We start from the raw sequence: 19,456 nt of genomic DNA on the forward strand, positions 1-19,456 counted from the left end.
AATAATAATAAAATCTTTGTAACCCGCCTCTGAATCCTCTCTACCACTTCCGTATCACCAAGAAATCCTGGCGACCAGATCTGTGCACAATAGTCCAAATGCGGCCTTATTAATGCCTTATAGAGTGGAATAATAACTTCCCTATCCCTGCTTGTTAGTGTGTTCCTCAACAACCATGTAATTTGATGTGATGTTTTGGCAATCTTAGCAATATGCCCTTTAAACGTAAGTTCTCTGTCCACAATAACTCCCAAGTCTCTTGTCTCATCAACTTCCTGCAGTTCAGTTCCGTTAATATAGTAAACAGCATGCGATGTCATCCTCACGAAGTGCATCACCTTATAATGTGCAATACATATATTTGCATAGCATTAATATATATATATAATAACGCATTTCTAAAATATTTTAATTTATTCTGTTTAATGTTTTTATATTATTGTATTTTTTAGATTGTCCTAAGAAATTCTTATTAGAAATGCATATATGTTTATTTCATATATGAATTTCTATTTCTATTTTTACTATAAATTTTATATTTACAGTAAAATTGCTAAATATAATGTACTAAATATTTTTATGGTATCGAAAATTTAGAAATTAAAAATTTCCGTAGGGAAACAACATGGATAGGGAGTAGTTTTATTGTTTGGTTTGTTTGTTGTAAAATGAAGGGATATGGAGAAATATGAAGAATTTTTGAATAGTTTAGAATTATTTTTTTCAGGATGCTGTGATTAAATGCTGCAGAATTAGAGGGTAGTTTCATTTTTAATATACTTTATGTCATATATGTTCGTTTTATTATGAATGCTAATATCCAACTTAATGCACCTCTGTGGTATTGAAGGCACATGGAAGGAAGAGAGTATCAATTTTAATGTGAATTGTCATTCAATTATGTTAATTGATAGACAACTCAGCTTAGTCCAGATTATGTGAATGCTCGGATATTGAAGGTTGTGTATTGCGGTAAGGTCTGTTGTTCGTATTTATTGGGTCAGTCCGTTACTTCAAAAATTAAAATAATTGTAATAAATATGTATGAATTGCTTGATTTTCAAAGGAAAAGCTTAGCAGCACACATGATTATTCGACATGTGCTGCTATTAAAACGAAATTATTGAGCATTCACAGAGCTTGGTGATAAAATTCCAAATTAATTGTAATAATAAACACAGTAAAACATTTCAAATATTATTCAATAAAAAAAAAACATTTCTATTAATATGCAGATTGAAAAAATCAAACCTGGAATATGGAAAGCATCTGAACAAATTTCTGTCTTTTGTGAGATGGGAATTAAATCACATAAGTCAATAGAAGAATATATACATGGCATTTGTTGACAGTTTTCTTACATCTTTTTTATTTACTTTTACTAACTTATTATTTTATTTACTTTTATTAAATGAGATTTGAAATTTCACATTTTTTGTCTGGTTTACATGCTATTCACCTAATACTGCATGATATTTTTGAAAATATTGTCATATATATATATATATAGAGAGAGAGATAGAGAGAGAGAGAGACCCTTTCAAAAAGATCATACACATCTCTATAAAATGTGTACACTCAATTTTATTTTTGTAAATAAATAGAAGACAGCATTCTGAAAAAAAAAAATTATATAAAATGTTCAAAAATTTGGCAGTTTTTATTCTAATAAAAAAATTTGAAACCATATGTATGAGTGTGTGGAAAAGGGAATCCTTAATTTTCATGTAACTGGATCACCTGAAGGCTGAATAATCAAGTCAGTCTGGTAGTAGTAATATTATCAATCACTCTTTCCCCAATGTTTAATTTCATATTAAAATAATTTTTAATTTAAATATCACTATCGTAGAAGACTCAGTGTGATCAAAGTCTTTACTATCAAATTCTGGCATGGTTGGCCAAGTGGTTAGTATGTTCACTTTTTAACAACAGGCCGAGGATTCGAATTCCACTGTGGGCATGGATATTTTGTGTATCTTTATGTGGGAAATGAATTTCATCGCCTGGTGTGACACCACTTCCCTGCTTATTGGAGGCCTGATGTGGCTTAAAAAGTTCCATGTTTGGTCTTTAGTGCAGGGTTTTCAGACTAGATAAAAAAAAATACAAGAAAAATATACAAGAAAAAATACAAGAAATATAAAAATTAACGAAAGGCAAAAAAAAAAAAAAATCCTCAGCTGCCCATAGTACTAATGTACTGTAGATTTACATAAATATTTTGTGGATGGGAGGAGCCACATTAAAAAAAAAAAAAAAAAGATGCAATGTTCATCAAACTATATCTTAAAATTCATTTAAATTTCACACTTACTACACTTCATGCAATATGTTCGCCATTCTCTAAGCAAAAAACATGCTGTTTACTATGCTGTACACACGATTCTTATGCAGTTTCCACTTATGTAGCTCATTTTATCCTTGCTTCCTTCTTCCTCATCCGCTTTTCACTTTCCAAAGTAAGTAGGCAGAAACTCTTTCTGTCCTTAATTCTGGAAATAAGTAGGCAACTAGTATCTGTCCTCCTTTGTCACCATCAATAGTTGAGTTCATCTCATTATTTGTGGTAAATTGAATTCAGCAACTGATGGGTGAACAGTTTGTAGACTTGCAAGTGTATTGTAGACTGCTGCCATATTATGTTCCTAAACCTAACTGCTATTATTGTGCAAAGCAGTTGAATTCTGTGGTCAATTTTTTTACGGTGCAGAGTTATAAATCCAAGTTTTTTTCTGGGGCCCTACATGCTTTTGCCAAAGACTGACTAACTTGGTTAAAAAAAAAAAAAAAAAAAAGCAAAAAACTACAAAAGGTTCCTCTGATCTGTGAGTAAGACAGAATCTATATTCAATCTTCTATCTAAGCCAGTCATAGTATAATGAAAATTTTGATATGGGCACCTTGCATAGCCTCTTGGTAACTTCCTCATAATAACAGCCTTTTCCCCCTCTTTGCCAAATCTCTAATGCATAAATTATGTGTGTACCACTCATCAACTTATGTTGCTTCTCCTCCTCTTCCTGTCAGTTAAGTTTTGCAGCTGTCATTCCTTCAGTTTGTTTATATGCCAATTATTCTTTTTCTGGACCCTTTCCAAAACCTGAACTCCTCAAAAACCAAATTATCCAAATGAGCTTACTTATTGTCTGTAAAATGGAGTTACACTAGTTAAAAAGGAAAAAATATTAAATGAAATAAATAAAGTTGCTTTTCTTTACTTTATGGAAATCAGAGACTATATTCTTTTCATCTTTCCTATCTTAAGAAATCCGATCAGATCCTATGGAAAAAATGTATAATTTATCACTTTATCATCATTATACTTATTTATGGATAGGTAGCATAAAACCTTGTTTGATTTTCTGACTAATATACACTAATCACACTGATATATATATTTTTCCTTTTGTGTGTATATTCATTCATTCCTTGATTTATAGTGAATGCCATTGACAGTCATTCACACTTATAATTGCCATCCCATTAACAATGCTCACTAAATACTTACTTTGTTCCTTCAACCCATGACAGATTTTTTTTTTCTACAGGGCTATTGCTGCTCCTCAAAATCTTTTGGAAGGAATATAATATCTTGTATTGTATAAGAATGTATATTTAGTATGGAATGATGCAGCAAAAGTATGAATGGGATTTAAAAGAAGCTGCTGAAAATACATGTTCATATATACGCTGGATTCAACACAGACAAACCTTACAAAAGAGTAGTTGGTAAAACATTCCTGACAGCTCAAGAGTTGTAGGTAAACGGTGAAGAATTAGAGAAGTTAGGAAGAAGGGCTATTTATTTCAAATGAAGACTTCATAGAGCTTATACAAGACCTCATAGAATCACAGAAAGCTGCAGAAGAGAGAGAAAAAGTAGAATAGAATGAAGAAGCCAAGCCACCCGAAAGCATTTTGGCAGAGGTGCACTGTTGATAAGGCAATTTATTTAAGGAAATGGACCTCCAACATGGAGAGATTTAGCAAAGTAGTTAGAATGATGCTTGCTGCATTGAAATTGATACAGAAAGGAAAAGGCAAACTGTGCAGACTAAGTTGGACACAATATACATTTTTAAAGAAGATAGACCTAAACCTTCCACATATGATGAACTATTATCATACCAGTTCCTACTGCCTCTTCAAAGAATTGTCCCATTAATAAAGCAACAGCTGTGAAGAATTACTCTTGCTCCATTTGTTTCTAGCTGGTTATTGTACTGGTAAGTACAATAACCAGCTAGAAACAGAGAAGCACCATGTGGGTGCTTCTCTGCTAGAAACAGAGAAGCATTATTACAGTCAGTAATGTGGGTAGTGTGAACAGTGCCCTCATCCAGGCACTGTGGCCTAAGGAGTGCCATTTGGAATCGTGGAACAAATTTTATTTATTTTTTTATTAGGGATGCCCGTTCTAATCTCTCTCCTGGTCACTGATTTACCATACTATGCCATTGATTACAGTAAAGTATGTACAGAGTAATTTTATAATTTGTAAATTGTTTTATTTCATCATAAACAAAAAGTACAATTAGTTAAAAATTTTTAAAAACAGACTATCACATTTTAGCATTCAGGTATGTTAATTGTTAACATATCTTATGGTTCATATAGCAATTTCTAACTTATGACCATTTCAGTATATTACAGGATTTTCAGAACAGAACACTATCATATGTCAAGAACTGACTGTATATATATTATATTATGTTTTATTTTTTCTTCTTCTGTTTCTTTACCCTTAAGTCCTTGATACCTATTTTCTTTTTTTACCTCTTTTTTTTGGGTGTGTGTGGGGGGGTAAATCAAGATAAATGTACATACAAACCACAGAATTTCTATGTAGGCAATACTACTTCTTACTCGGTCTCCTCGTGTCTGAGGACTCGTGACTCTAGCCCCAATGTATCTCCATTTCTTTCTAACTTTTGTTTCAGCATATTTTGCTGCAACAAAAGACAGAGTGGCCAACTCCAAAGTAAGTCTGGGTGAATTTTTTTAATCTGGTCCCAACCATCTTGGTCTTGGACATCCTCTTTAGCCCCCCCTGTTGATTTTTAGTTGACTTATACTTTCATTAGACCTTTGTCCATCCAGGAGACCTTCAGCATCCTTCTCCAGGACCATATCTCAGAGCTCTTTATCTTATCCATATCTTTCTTGCTGAGTGTCCATGATTCAGCACCATAAATGAAAATTGAAAACACCAATCTATTGAACAGTCTTGATTTCGTGGTGATAGAATCTTTCCATATTTTCTGCTATTGAACCATTGCTGATCTTGTCATGGTAATTTTTTAAAAATTTTTGGTTGATATCTACTCTTAGTATTATTAAGAGCTCCAAGGTAAATGAGTTCATCCACCTTCTCGAAGTCAATGTTGTGGGCAAAATTATCATTTTCATCTATGGCCATGTATTTTGTTTTATTACGATTAATTCTTAAACCATATTTCAGGCTTTCCCATTCAACTCTTTTAATGAGGAACTTCAGTTCTCCTTTGCTACTGGCAATAAGAATTATATTGTCAGCATTCCTAAGATTATTTATCTTTTTCTTACCTACTGAGAAACCACTATCATGTCTGTTAAGTGTCTTTCTCATAATGTATTCTCTGTAAAGATTGTATAAATAAATCAGGGGAGAGTATGCATCCTTGTCTCATACCTTTCTCGACATTGAACCACTGAGATATTTTTCCATCCATTTTCATCGCAGCCTGATTCCTCTTAGAGTTGTTTTAAAAGGTGTCTCAAATGTTTTGGGACCCATTTTACTTAGTATTTTCCACAGGCCCTCTGACCTGACACAGTCAAATGCTTTAGTGTAATCAATGAAGCACATATGCAAGGGAATAGTAAATTCTTGAGCCTTTTCAACCAAGTTCCTTAGATTAGAAATTTGATCTCTGGTTCCACGTCCTTTTCTAAAACCTGCTTGTTCTGCAGGAAGTTGTTGCTCAACATATTGTTTAAGTCTTTCTTTAAAAATATAGAGAAAAATTTGCTTGCATGTGAGATCAAGGCTATAGTTCTATAATTATTGCATTTGTTGACATTTTCTTTTTTGTGTATTGAGATAAAAATGAATTTTACCCAATCATCAGGCTAACTCCAGATTTTATCACAAATTTTTCTGATGATTTCAATTCCTATGGGTCCTTGACATGCTAGAAGTTTGCTTGGTATTTGGTCGTGGTCCACAATTTCCCTTTTCTGAGATTATTTTAGAGCTTCAACTTCTTTAAAAATGAAAGGTTCCTTATGATAGTTTCTGGTGTTTTCTTTGTTCAATAAGACTGAATTATCTTGGTATAGATTTGAGCAATAGTCTTTCCATCTATTAAGGATGTCCATTGGATCAATAAGAATACAGCTGTTGACATCAGCTATACTTGAATACTTTGATTTAAATTTTCTATTTAACAGCCTTATTTTGCTAAATCAAAATCAAAATCAAACCAAAGACCTATTTAGCCTTATTTTGCTAAATAGGTCTTTGGTTTGATTTTGATTTGAGTGATCTTCAATTATTATTATTATTCAGGCTTCCATGGAGTCAAAAGACTCATCGAGGGAGGTCCTTTCTAAGAAACACAAGTCTATCAAGACTCATCGAGGGAGGTCCCTCCTAGGAAACACAAAGTCTATCATACCACTCCTTAAACAAATTGACCGTTCTCACTCTCACCACTCTGTCAGGCAATGCATTCCATAGTTCAACTACCCTCTATGCAAAGAAACCACTCCACACCCTCTCTCTCACAGTTTCCTTTCGTAACTTCCAGGGATGGCCCCTTGTCATGACTCCTTCCTGCTGTTCAACCAAGCGAAAGAACTCCCCAGTGTCAACCCTGCAACCACCTCTCAACTGTTTAAAAGTCTCAATCATATCACCTCTCCTTCTTGTATCCTCATAACTAACATTGTACAGTCCTGACACCATCTTTGTTATCTGCCTTTGTAATCTTTCCACAGTTAATTTATCCCCTTCAAATCCTGGGGACCAGATCTGAGAACAATAGTCTAAGTGTGGTCTGATCAGAGTCTTATACAACGGAACGATAACCCTTTTATCTCTGCAGGTCGGTGTGCTTCTCATTATTGCAGCAGTCCTCTGTGTTACCTACCTTTGCAATATGTCCCCTAAATTTCAGGTTTCTATCAATCATCAACCCCAGCTCTCTTGCCTCCTCTACTTCCTCCAGTTTAACTCCTCCCATAGAGTATGCAGCATCCCATCGATGTGTCCCAAACCTCAAGACCATACATTTTGCTACATTAAACTTACATCCCCCATTCATTTGCTCATCTATCTAGCTTATTGAAATCCTCTTGCAGGGTTACCACATCTGCACTATTACTAATAACCCTTCCCAGCTTCGCATCATCCGTAAACAACTGAATATCCCCTTGCAATCCACAGACAATGTCATTGATATAAAGGTTAAACAATATAGGTCCCAGTACTGAGCCCTATGGAACTCCACTTGTAACCTTCTGCCTCTTTGATATTGCTCCACCATACACAACTCTGATACCTATCGGATAGCCAATCCTGAATCCAGTTGACCAATCTGACATCCAGACCCATGTGCTGCAACTTGAATATCAGCTTATCATGTGGCACCCTATCAAATACCTTTGCTAAGTCTAGGAAAATGGCAGTATATGCCTTTCACTCATCTAATGCTCTTGTAACTTTATTATAAAAGGCTAGCATATTGCTGAAACAAGAGCGCCCCTTCACAAATCCATGTTGACTCTCACAGGTAACATTACCCTCATCTGCCCAATGTTGTATACTGGCCCTCACTAATTTCTCCAAGATCTTACTAACTACTGATGACACACAATCTGGCCTATAATTAGATACTTCCAGTCTGCTACTGCCCTTATGCAATGGCACTACCTTACCTTCCTTCCATTCCATGGGCACCTTTCCCGCAGCCAGACTTTCATTGAAAAGCCAGGTCAAGGGCACTATCAGTACCCTAGCACATTCTCTCAAAACTCATCCAGTGAAATACCATCCAGTCCCACAGCTTTACTGACATCCAAAGTACTCAGTATTTGGAACACACTTTCCTCTTCCTCCTCTAAACCTCGAACCTGCCCTATCCCTCTAGTATTCAAATTGACTCCTTCGGGATGAAATACTCCAATAAAGTGTTCATTGAACAATTCCACTATGTCCTCTGCATCAGTCACTCTATTCCCATTTTTATCCCACAATGTCATTCTTCCATCGTCATTTCTCCTCCTACTGGCCACATAGCTGAAAAATTCCCTAGGATTTTCCTTGGATCTAAGGGCCAATCTTTTCTCATATTCCAGTTTTGCCTTCCTTACCATACTAGTCACTCTCCTGGCCTGTGTTTTATATTCTTCATGCATCTGTCTCCTTATATCTCTTCCATAGCTCTTTTTTGCATGCAGTTCCTGTTTAATATTGTTTGTCATCCACTTTACTCCAAATTGTGTCCTCTTCTTCACTCGTGGAATACAGCTTACCATTGCTGCTAACAAATATTCCTTCACAATTTCCCAAGCACTAATGATATCCCGGCCTTCCAATTCTTCCCTCCATGAAACTTCTCCAAGTTGACGTCTAAGACTGTTATAATCACCTGCTTTATAATTCCATATACTTTCCCTTCTCTTTGATACTCCTGCACGTCTATTCATTTTCCAAGTCAAAACCATATGGTAACTCTCTCCAACTGGTGGGAGAGATGTCATCTCAGTTATTATCAACTCTTCTGATGCTATAACCAAATTCAAAACTCTTGAACCTCTTGTTCCCTCTATTACATGTTGCCTAAGACATTTGCTCAAGAATTCTAGAAATTCCATTCCCTTATTGCTACATGTGTCTTCCTCTCCCCAATTTATACTGCTGTAGTTAAAATCTCCCATAAGAATCATTCTTCTTGCACTTGCCATGCTCAACTGTCTCAACATCTCCTGGTCCCCACCCTCTGTGCTCCTTGGTCTGTAGCAGCATCCCACTAAATATCCTGTCTTGTCCACCTCCACCTCACACCATATGCTTTCAAAATCAGTGTCACAGCCTTCCAAAGCCTCCACTCTTAGAGGACATAGGTCGTCACTTATCATAAGCAGGACTCCACCACCATGCTTTCCCTTCCTATCCTGCCGAAAAATCTGTACCCAGCAACTTTTATTCCTGTTATTATATCCTCTTCTGTCAACCGCGTCTCGGTGATTCCAATAATCTTTGGCCAGGCCGATGCTATCAGTGCCACCAATTCCTCTCCCTTATTCTGGATTCTCCTGGCATTAGTATAAAGCATAAAAATGCCATTGTTTCTATACCCAGCATTATCCCCTCTAGACTCCACTGGGCTCAATGTTACGTGATGGCATCCCCTTTCTCCCACCCATTCCCACAAGAGGCCACCCCTGCTACCATCCACACTGGGACACACTGACTTGTTCAGAACAGCAATCTCTCCAGATTCCTACGTCCTTCCTCATTCAAATGCAAGCGGTCTCTCGCATACAATTCCTCTCTGTTCTCAAATACACTCCAAGCATCCGCATATTCCAATCCTGTCTTCTGACACATTCTTGCTATTATGCCATTGAATATCACCACTCTTCTGCTCAGCTCGTCACTATCATACCTAGGCAACACACACACTATCTTTCCTCTCTCTGTCTTGTTTCGTACACCCTCAAGCAAGAATCTCATATCTCTCGCTTCCCTACTTTACCACTCAAGTCATTTGTTCCTACCATCACAATCATCTCATCCACCCTTTCACCTTTCTTAATTGCCATAGCCACACTTTCTATCGTTCCTCCTGGCAAACACTCCTCACGCATCCTATCTTGAACACACAGATCATTCAGTCTCCATACATTACACCTCTTACCACCCTATTCCTCGATTGCTCACATGCATCCCTCACTCTCTCTCCTGTAACACTTTCTCTCTGTTCTCCCCTACTTACCTGCCTTCCTGACATCACTCTATCCCTAGTCCCTGTGCCCCCTCTCATTCCCTCTCTCCTGCTGTTTCCATTCTTTCCTCTTCTATATCTGACACTCATTCCCTCTCTTCCACTTATCCTATTCTCACCTCTTCTATCATTCATAAAACTCTCTCTCATTCCCTCTCTTCTGCTGTTCCCATTCTCTCATCTTCTATCACTCCCATAACGCTCTCTCATTCTGTCTCTTATACTGTTCCTATTCTCTCTTCTTCTACCATTCCCATAACTCTCTCTCATTCCCTCTCCTCTACCATTGTTCCTATTCTCTCCTCTTCTCTCATTCCCATAACTCTCTCTCACTCCTCCTCTGATTCGCCTTGCATTCGTCTCTTCCATTTGCCTAATCTCATCTTTCACACTTCTCATCTCTTTCCTCAGACATTCCACCTGCTCTTTCACCTCATCTATCTCTCTCTGTAAGTCAGCCACTCTTAATAAGTTTAGTTTAATCCTTTATCCAAGTGTAAGCAAACAAACTTTGCAACTGAAAATATCTTCAGGACTGAGGTAAGGTGGTACATCCCTTGGCAACTCGTAGCAAAGGTGGACCAAGCTCTCATCACTCCTTGTTTCAGTATCTCCCATAATGCAAAACACATCTCCATGTGGACATGTATACTGTTATGCATTAAGGGAAGGGCCACTACCCAGACCGGTTTCAGCCTTTATTGAGGTCTCGTCAGTGGGAGGCAGACCCAGAGTGGTGATATTAAGGCAGAAGCAATGAAGAGGTCATATTTACCTATACGAGTTGCCAACCTGTGTATCACCTTATTATTAAATTACTCTGGATTTAGAAAAAGATGTTGGAAGTTTATTTTGCACTTGGTTAGACTATAATAAGTTTAGTTTAATCCTTTATCCAAGTGTAAGCAAACAAAGTTTGCACCTGAAAATATCTTCAGGACTGAGGCAACTCGTATAGGTAAATATGACCTCTCCATTACTTCTGCTTTAGTATCACCACTCTGGGTCTGTCTCCCACTGACGAGACCTCAGTAAAGCTCGAAACCGGTCTGGGTCCCTTAACGCATAGCAATATACATGTCCACAAGGAGATGTGTTTTGCATTATGGGAGATACTGAGACAAGGAGTGATGAAAGCTTGGTCCACCTTTGCTACGAGTTGCCAAGGGATGTACCACCTCACCTTACCAGTCCTGAAGATATTTTCAGGTGCAAACTTTGTTTGCTTACACTTGGATAAAGGATTAAACTAAATTTATTATAGTCTAACCAAGTGCAAAATAAAAATCAGCCACTCTTGTTTGCCATTCATTCTCCCAGTTGAGACCATTCCTAAAACTTCAGAATTTCTCTGCATATGTTGTTGATAAAGTTGTTTTTGCCTTTGGTGCAAAGTTTTTTGATAAGCTTGGATAAGTAGCTATAGATCTGCCTATCATCTTCTGTTGAAAGTCCATTTGACTTTGTTTCTCTTCTTTTCTCGACTTGTTTCAGAGTTTCATTTGATATCCAGGGTGTGTTGATTCTGGATTTTTTGGGCAATGTTGACTTTTCAGTTTCCAGTAATATTATTTTGGTTTTATCCCAAAGTTCTTCTAGGGTTGTTTCATCAGTGTTATTCCCTAGTTCTAGAAATTTATTTTCCACTTTAATGCTATATGTCTCAATAATTCCTGTGAAGTCTAATCTGGGTGGATATGTTATGTTATTTGTTTTCAAACGTATTTTCATATCAGCAATGAGGAGTTGGTAAGTCACAATCAGCCCTAGGAAATGCTGTAACATTTTTCATCATTGATCTCCATCTTTTGTTAATAAGGATGTAATCAATTTGGTTCCGTGTTCTGTCTCCAGGTGACCTCTAGGTGTATAGTCTCTGTTTGTGTTGCTCAAAGGAGGTGCTAGTAACCATAAGTTCTCTTTTTGTACAAAAGTTGATCAGTCTTTCACCTCTTTCATTTTGGGCCCAGTCTGTGAGATCCCAGGACTGTCTCGTGGTCTTCCCTCCATTTTCCAATCCTTTCCTTCATGCTTACATGGTGATCAGAGTACATTATAAAAATTATGGAAACAACTACCATACATTATGAAAATTATGAAAACAACTACCGTATTATAGTAAAACTTCAGTTCAACATGAACCAAAAAAATCACTCAATGTTTCAACCTTTACATTAAGGTCATCATCTGGAGTATTTTGTGTAGTATTTTATAAAAAAAGTTACTCATATAAGTATATTTATATTTTTTTCTACCAGGGGTCAGGCCAATAGTTGTAATGATTGACCAGTAACTTTAATTATTTGTCTCCGAGCTCCCCTCCCCTGGAAAATTTTCTGCAGAAGCACGCCCATTCATACGGTAAAATTGAGGTGAAATTTGTAGCGTGGGTTGCATAACCCATCCGACAACACACCCAACCAAAATGAGCACGAGGTGCCACTGATATATATATATACACAAAGAAACAAGCTGCAAGACAATCTACATGGTATGTTAATTGTCTTGCAGCTTGTTTCTTTGTGTATGTATATATATATATATATATATATATATATATATATATCAGTGGCGGCGCGTGCTCATTTTGGTTGGGTGTGCTGTCGTATGGGTTATGCAACCCACGTTACAAATTTCACCTCAATTTTACCGTATGAATGGGCTTGCGTCTGCAGAAAATTTTCCACGGGGGGGAGCTCGGAGACAAATAATTACATCAATAAATTTTTATGATTATTGATTTAATTAAATAATTACATCAATAAATGTCTCTTTTAGCTTTTTTTCGATGTAATTATTTGATGATGTAAACTATAAATAAAGAATTTTATTTTGTTTTACTGAGACTCAGTATACATAACATCCGATCATTATCGGAATTATCCACACTTTCAGGAATCCTAAATTCGTTAGTGTTTTTTTTTTTTTTTAACTATCAGCGGTTCTTCTGTCTTATCAATCTCACATATGCTGGTATTTTGTTGTAAATCAACAACGTCTTACTTATAATACACGGAATATTCATTTTTATTCAGGAATAGATATTTTTTACTCTGTTGTTTCCGAAGATTAAAATAAAAACGTCTCTATATACTGTTAAAAACTTTGCAACCTGAACAGATGCAATACTGCACAAGCAAAAGAAAAAACAATTAGCATTTTTCTCCTAACATCCACTTTCAAATTTTTAGTTCCAGAAAACATGTCACAACTGTTTGTAATATACATCAGATACGAAAAGCACTCAACTCATGACAAGTGACAACGTTCATTTGGATTGGTTGACAATAACCAATAATCACAGAATCTAGGTACTGAGTGAGCTCAAAATTTTAGCTCACCCAGCCACGCATTCTCAGCGGTTTAAAAATGCTACAACGCTAAGAATTTAACCCGCTGCGTCCTCTTTGCATATTTTCAAAGGGTGCAAAGGTGTATGCATTTCAAAAGTACACCCGGGCTGTTAACACGAATATGACACGAATCTTCTGTCCGCAACGTTTACTCAGTGAAAAGTGCCTCTTCATGAAGCACTAATGCTTTATTACCTTCCTGAAGAGGACAATGAAGCATTAGTATATTGTGTTCAATTTTAATTCCTCAAACAATTGGGGGGAGTCTTTAACAGAAATAAATGCAAAAATATAATATGTGTGGTACTGATATTTTGTGGATGAGCACTGCACACCTAGCACACCCGGAATATTTGCCCGTGATATATATATATATATATATGTGTGTGTGTGTGTACTCCAGATAATGACTTTAATGTGAAGGTTGAAACATTGAGTGATTATTTTCAGCACGGTAGTTGTTTCCATAATACAGTCATACCCCCGACTTACGCGAATCCGGAGTTACGTGGTTTCTTATATGTACGTATTCCCGTCCCGCTTCACGCCTCACCACTAGTCGTATCTTTCAGGCACCCTCCGCATTCACCAGTGTCACACATGCTGCGAACAAGCACTGACGTGTTTTGCACGGTCTCCATTCATACACAATTTTTATAGTCTACAAACCTTGCGATTGTTTAATGTTATGTTCTTGAGATAAAAACTTTATCACATAAGAAATAATAATGTCATCCAAAAGAAGAAAGTCCAATTCTTCTATAGCTAGCAAGAAAAGAAAAACATTGACTTTGGAAACAAAACTCAACATTATTAAGGATTTTGAAGGCGGAATGAAAATTTGTGAGCTAGCAAAGAAGTTCGATCTACAGGAATCCACAGTAAGAACAATCATAAAAGAAAGGTTTACAGATTTTGGAGGACATAGATTCTAACGGGGAACAAACTGTAGCCACAAGGCAAAAGGCAAGGAATAAAAAAATTATTAGCTTGCTATGAAGAAATTTTGCATAACAAGAAAAAGACATTATGCCATCAGACGAATCTATTAGATTTTATGAAACCATCGACATCGAAATAACTTTCTTTTTTTTTATGTACGAAAAACTACAATTATGATGCTTAAATATAAAGAGCCAACAGGCTTCATATTGGCGATATAAACACTATTTAAATTAAGGGGATATTAAATCCCACATTGTTGTGGGATTTAATATCTATGATTATGATTATATTTCTTAAAAAATATAGGTTTTTTGTAAACATTTGGTCCCAATTGTATGTTTGTATATATAAATTACATGCAAAATTATACCCTGAGTTACACGAATTCGACTTACACGCTTTTTTTGGTCTCACCTGCCGCGTAACTTCGGGGGTTTTACTATTCATAATGTATCCTTTTTCCAACTTTTGCATTGAAATCACCCTTAATGATCAAAACATCTTTTTTTGGTATCGCACCTATGGCTAAATTCAGATCCCTGTTGAAGAGGTCAATGGCTCTTTGTCTGCATTACTTGTAGGGCTATAAATTTGAAAACTTTTTTTTTTTTAATGTGGTTAGTATTCATGAAAAGTTATTAATAAACGTATAGTACATTTGTACTGTAGGTGAGCTAAGGATTTTATTTTTCTCCATTTTTATCAATTTTATATATATATTTTTGTAATATTTCTTTAATTTACTTAGTTTTACATAGCCTAGAAACCTTGCTCAAGAGACCAAACATGGAACTTTTTCAGCCACTTCAGGCCTCCAATAAGTGGGGTGGTGGTCTCACACTGGCTATGAAATTCATCTTCCACCTAAAGACAATCACAAATGTCCATGTTCACAGGAGGATTTGAACCTTCTACCTGTTGGTTGGATAGCAGGTATGTTTATCACTAACGGCCAACCAGGCCAAAAAAAAAAAACTTTTCTGTCGAGGCGAGGCGGATTGGTATTGTATTACAGTCAGTCCTTAAGGAAATTATCCTATCGTTGATAGGGTTGTAGCTCAACACTGATTTGCACATACATTTTTTGACAATTATTACTACTCAGTTTCTGGGAATCATGTCCAGCAAAATAAATGTTATTGCCTAGCTGTGACGTAAAGTGTCAATTATTTTTCTGATGTGTTTCTGTGATTCCTAGTATATTGATGTTGTCTTTTCATTTCATTTTGCACTATATGCAGTTTGCCCACTTATTGGAGGCCTGTATGTAGTAATCCTTGTACATTCCAAGTACAGATATGTGAATTTTCCTTAATTGGTGCTTAATATCAATTGGTCATAGTTGGATTGTGGCTGAGAAAGGTATCAGTTCTTCGAACATCATAGGTGCTCAAAAGGGGGGGGGGTCAAGATTGGGAGTCCATGTTCCTTTCCCCTCCATAAGGAAGCTACCAGCCTAGCAAACCATGGTTTGCCAGGCTGGTAGCTTCCTTACTCTTATCATCATTCTTCATTGTAGCTATGGTTGCGATGGGAAAATAGTGGAGTGGTTTTCCCTTGCTTTCTCTACCACAGAGCTGTTGCCAGTAACACGGATTCAACCATTCCAAATAGCTGTCCAGACAAGAGCCCTTTGGTGATATTGCATATCTTCAACCTCTTGTCAGTACTGGAATATGCTGTTGTCCACTTCCAGGATATCTTGCTTAGTCTGGCTCCTACCCAAATGAGACCTGCCTGGCTTGGGTGGTCCTGCCAGTTGCTAAGCAACCGGTATAATTCTCTGGGTTGTCAGAGCATGCAAGCCTCCTCACAGACAGTACAGAGCCAGTATATTGTTTTTATGCTAAGCATTTTATTAAATAGTTTTCTTCTTAATGAAGGCATGTGTGTCTAGAGAATTTAATTGTGATTTTTAAAATCTTGCTCTTTAAGATTGTCAGCATCATTGAAACTTGATTAACTGTGAACGATATTTTGACAAGGATAGAAATTGAAGGATAAGGCTTACGATGGTTCTCTGAAAAGTTTGGTAAAAAAATAAGTAAAACACATTTTTTTAGAAAAAATCACCTTTATTTCTCAATATAGTCTCTATCAAGGTCTACACATTTGGTCCAGTGAGTTTCCAATTTTTTCATCCCATCTAAAAAGTAGGATTGGTCAAATTGTGCAAACTTGATGACATCCTCGTTCAAAGAAAATTTTTTCTCACCGAACTAAATTTTTAAGTTTGAGAACAAGAAGTCACGGGGCCAAGAGTCTGGAGGATACGGTGGATGTGGAACCAATTCAAACTTCAATTCATGCAATTTTGCCATTGCGATGACCAACGTGTTGGGCTGTGCATTGTCTTGATGAAAGAGCACTTTTTTGTGTGCCAATCTTGGCTGTTTTTTCTTCAGTTCTTCTTTTAAATGTGGTCCAACAATGATGCATAATAGACTGCTGTCATTTTCTTACCCTTTTCCAAATAGTCTATCATGATAATTCCTTGGGAATCCCAAAAAACAGTGGCCATCATCTTCCCAGCTGACAAAACAGTCTTTGCTTTTTTTGGTGCTCTTTCAACGGGCATTGTCCACTGTTTTGACAGCTGCTTGGACTCAGGTGTGTAGTGGTGGATCCAGGTTTCGTCTAAAGTCACGAATTGATGCAAAAAATCATCTTGCGAATTACGATTAAATATCGTTAAACGCTGTGTCTAAATGTCATTTTGCATGTTTTTTTTGATTGACAATCGCGCACACAGATTTTTTATGCAGGATATTATACACCCATTCAGTTGAGGTGCCTACAATCTCAGCAATCTCACGCACTTTCACTCTGCAGTCTTCCATAACAATACCATGGATTTTGTCAATCATTTCATTTATCTGTATCACTCCTCAATGTATCCTTTTCAACTGGCATCTACTCCATAACCAGGACCGGCCTTCTCTATAAAGGGGCCCGGTGTAGGGCCCCAAAAGGGTGCAAGAAACCTTTTGGGGCCCTAAAATATTTTTCAAAGGTAAAAATTAAAGGATTCAAAATAAACGTATTATAAAACCTCTTACCTGCAAATGATTTTGGCACAGGAAAACAAAAAAAAACGCATTCGAAATATAATACGTTTCCGCAAATGTGTACCGACTGTGCCCACTCGATCGTCGGGCCCGGGTGCATTGCACCCACTGCACCCCCGAGATGGCCAGCCCTGTCCATAACATGGAAGCAGGGCCCATCCCAAAGAAAGGTGATAAAAATCAACCAACTAACTACCATGCAATTACTCTCACTTCTGTTCTCTCTCAAAAATGATGGAGAAGGTCATTGACAACCAACTCTTGAACCCCTAGAGTCATACAAACTAATCTGTGACCAGCAGTATAGATTCCCCTATTCGCAATCTACAGCTGATTTTCTTGCTTTCATCATCTATCTCTGGACTCAAGCCATGGAGAAATTTGGGGAAACTCACATGGTTGCTCTCGACATTTCAAATTAGGTTTGTTACAGGGGCCTACTTTACAAACTGCTATCCTATGGTCTGCCTTCCTCACTCTGCAACTGGATTGCCAACTTTCTCACTGGTCGTTCATTAAGTGTCATGGTGGACCGACTCTCCTCAGATTATCCCACCAGTGCAGGAGTACTCCACGGTTCTCTTCTTTCACCCACTCTCTTCCTCGTGTATATAAATGACCTGCTCTCTGTCTCAGACTTCTAATCCTATCCATAGCTATACTGATGACAGTACCATTCCTCCTTTTCATTCAACAAACCTTGTAGTGCTCAAGTATTAGGATCCTCAAGATCTATCATGATCAGTGACCTAAACTCAGATCTCCTAACTATATCCTAGTGGGGCAAGGACAACCTTGTAAACTTCAATGCACCAAAACCCAGTTCTGTCTGATCTCTTGCTAGAGAGTTCACATCCCTCCCCTTTACCTTCAGTAATACTGAGATATCCAAACATGATCAGATTTCTCTACTCGGACTGACCTACACCTCGGCACAACCACATTTCAACTATAACTTCCACAGCAGCCAAAGAACTTGGTGTACTTTTTCACACAAGATACTACTTCACATCTCCACACCTGTAACTCTGTGCAAAGCCCAAATCTGCCTAGCAATGAATTATTATTATTATTATTATTATTATTATTATTATATGACACCTCCAGGGAGTCCAAGGACCCATCAAGGGAGGGCAGCTACTCTACAACTCAATTCACCAACTATAACAAACTGCAACTACACCAAAGCCATCTACCTCCAACCACGACCACCAGTATTCTCACAGACAATCACAAACATCCATGCCCACAGCAGAATTTGAACCCGCAGCCTTTTGGCTGGAGAGAGGCCGCGCTAACCACTCAGCCAACCATGCCAGTTGGCAATATTGCTCCCATATTTGGGGTGAAGCACCGAAATCTTCTCTAAGATTGCTTGATTATATCCAGAAGAGGACAGTAAGGCTAATTTATGATCCCTCTTTCACATATCCCACTTCAATCCCCCTCTCACAAACATTCAGTTTGTGTCTCTTCTACAAATACTTTCATGGACATTACTCTACTGAATTGGCCATTATTATTCCTAAACTCTCCTCCAAAATCATTAAAACAAGAGCCACTGCTAACCAACACCCTTTTGCAATATCTTGAAACTCACTGAACCAACTTCACTTCATCCTCCTCCATCCCATCTACTGTTGTCCTTTGGAACAGTCTTCCCCATGATTATAACTCTCAGTTGTTCAAGCAAATTGTGAACAGATGCATCCTTTCTTCTATTCCTCTTGCCCATGTACAACACTAAAGTGCTATAGGTCTTGTGGCTTTTCACGTGTGGATTATATATATATGATGGTGGTCTGAAAAGTTCTCGGCATCGACCATAGATGGCAACACTATCGGCAACATTTTTTTTCTAAGTTGGTACATCTGTCATAAGCATCCATGTGAAATTGCAAGTTATTCTGTCAAGTAGTTTGTTTTATACAGCTGTCTGAAGCAAAAGTGTTGTCTGTATCCCTTGAAATGGATAAAATTGAGTATCGTGCGGTTATAAAATTCTTTGTAAAAGAAGGTTTAACACCAAAAGAAATTCATTCGAAGTTCATAAAAGTTTATAGGCACTTTTCTCCTTCGTTTTTGACTATTAAAT

General features: G+C 37.2%; 1 protein-coding gene across 4 annotated transcripts in view; it reads left to right on the top strand.

The window, feature by feature from the left end:
* The first annotated feature begins 641 nt into the window (after positions 1 to 641).
* The window catches only part of LOC150098707 (uncharacterized), a 202,021-nt gene continuing 183,206 nt past the window's right edge, over positions 642 to 19,456 (top strand). For 2 of the 4 annotated variants that reach the window (XM_090404840.1, XM_090404843.1), the window contains exon 1: positions 642 to 759. The gene's annotated coding sequence lies outside the window, so the exon portion shown is untranslated. Of the gene's footprint in view, positions 760 to 874; positions 978 to 19,456 lie in introns of those variants that run through there. The other 2 variants (XM_090404842.1, XM_090404841.1) reach the window with 2 other exon arrangements.

Source organism: Typopeltis vanoorti, chromosome 15 (genome assembly GCF_054136105.1).
Source record: "Typopeltis vanoorti isolate ZY-2024b chromosome 15, IOZ_Tvanoo_1.0, whole genome shotgun sequence".
In the NCBI taxonomy this organism is placed as follows: Eukaryota; Metazoa; Arthropoda; class Arachnida; order Uropygi; family Thelyphonidae; genus Typopeltis; species Typopeltis vanoorti.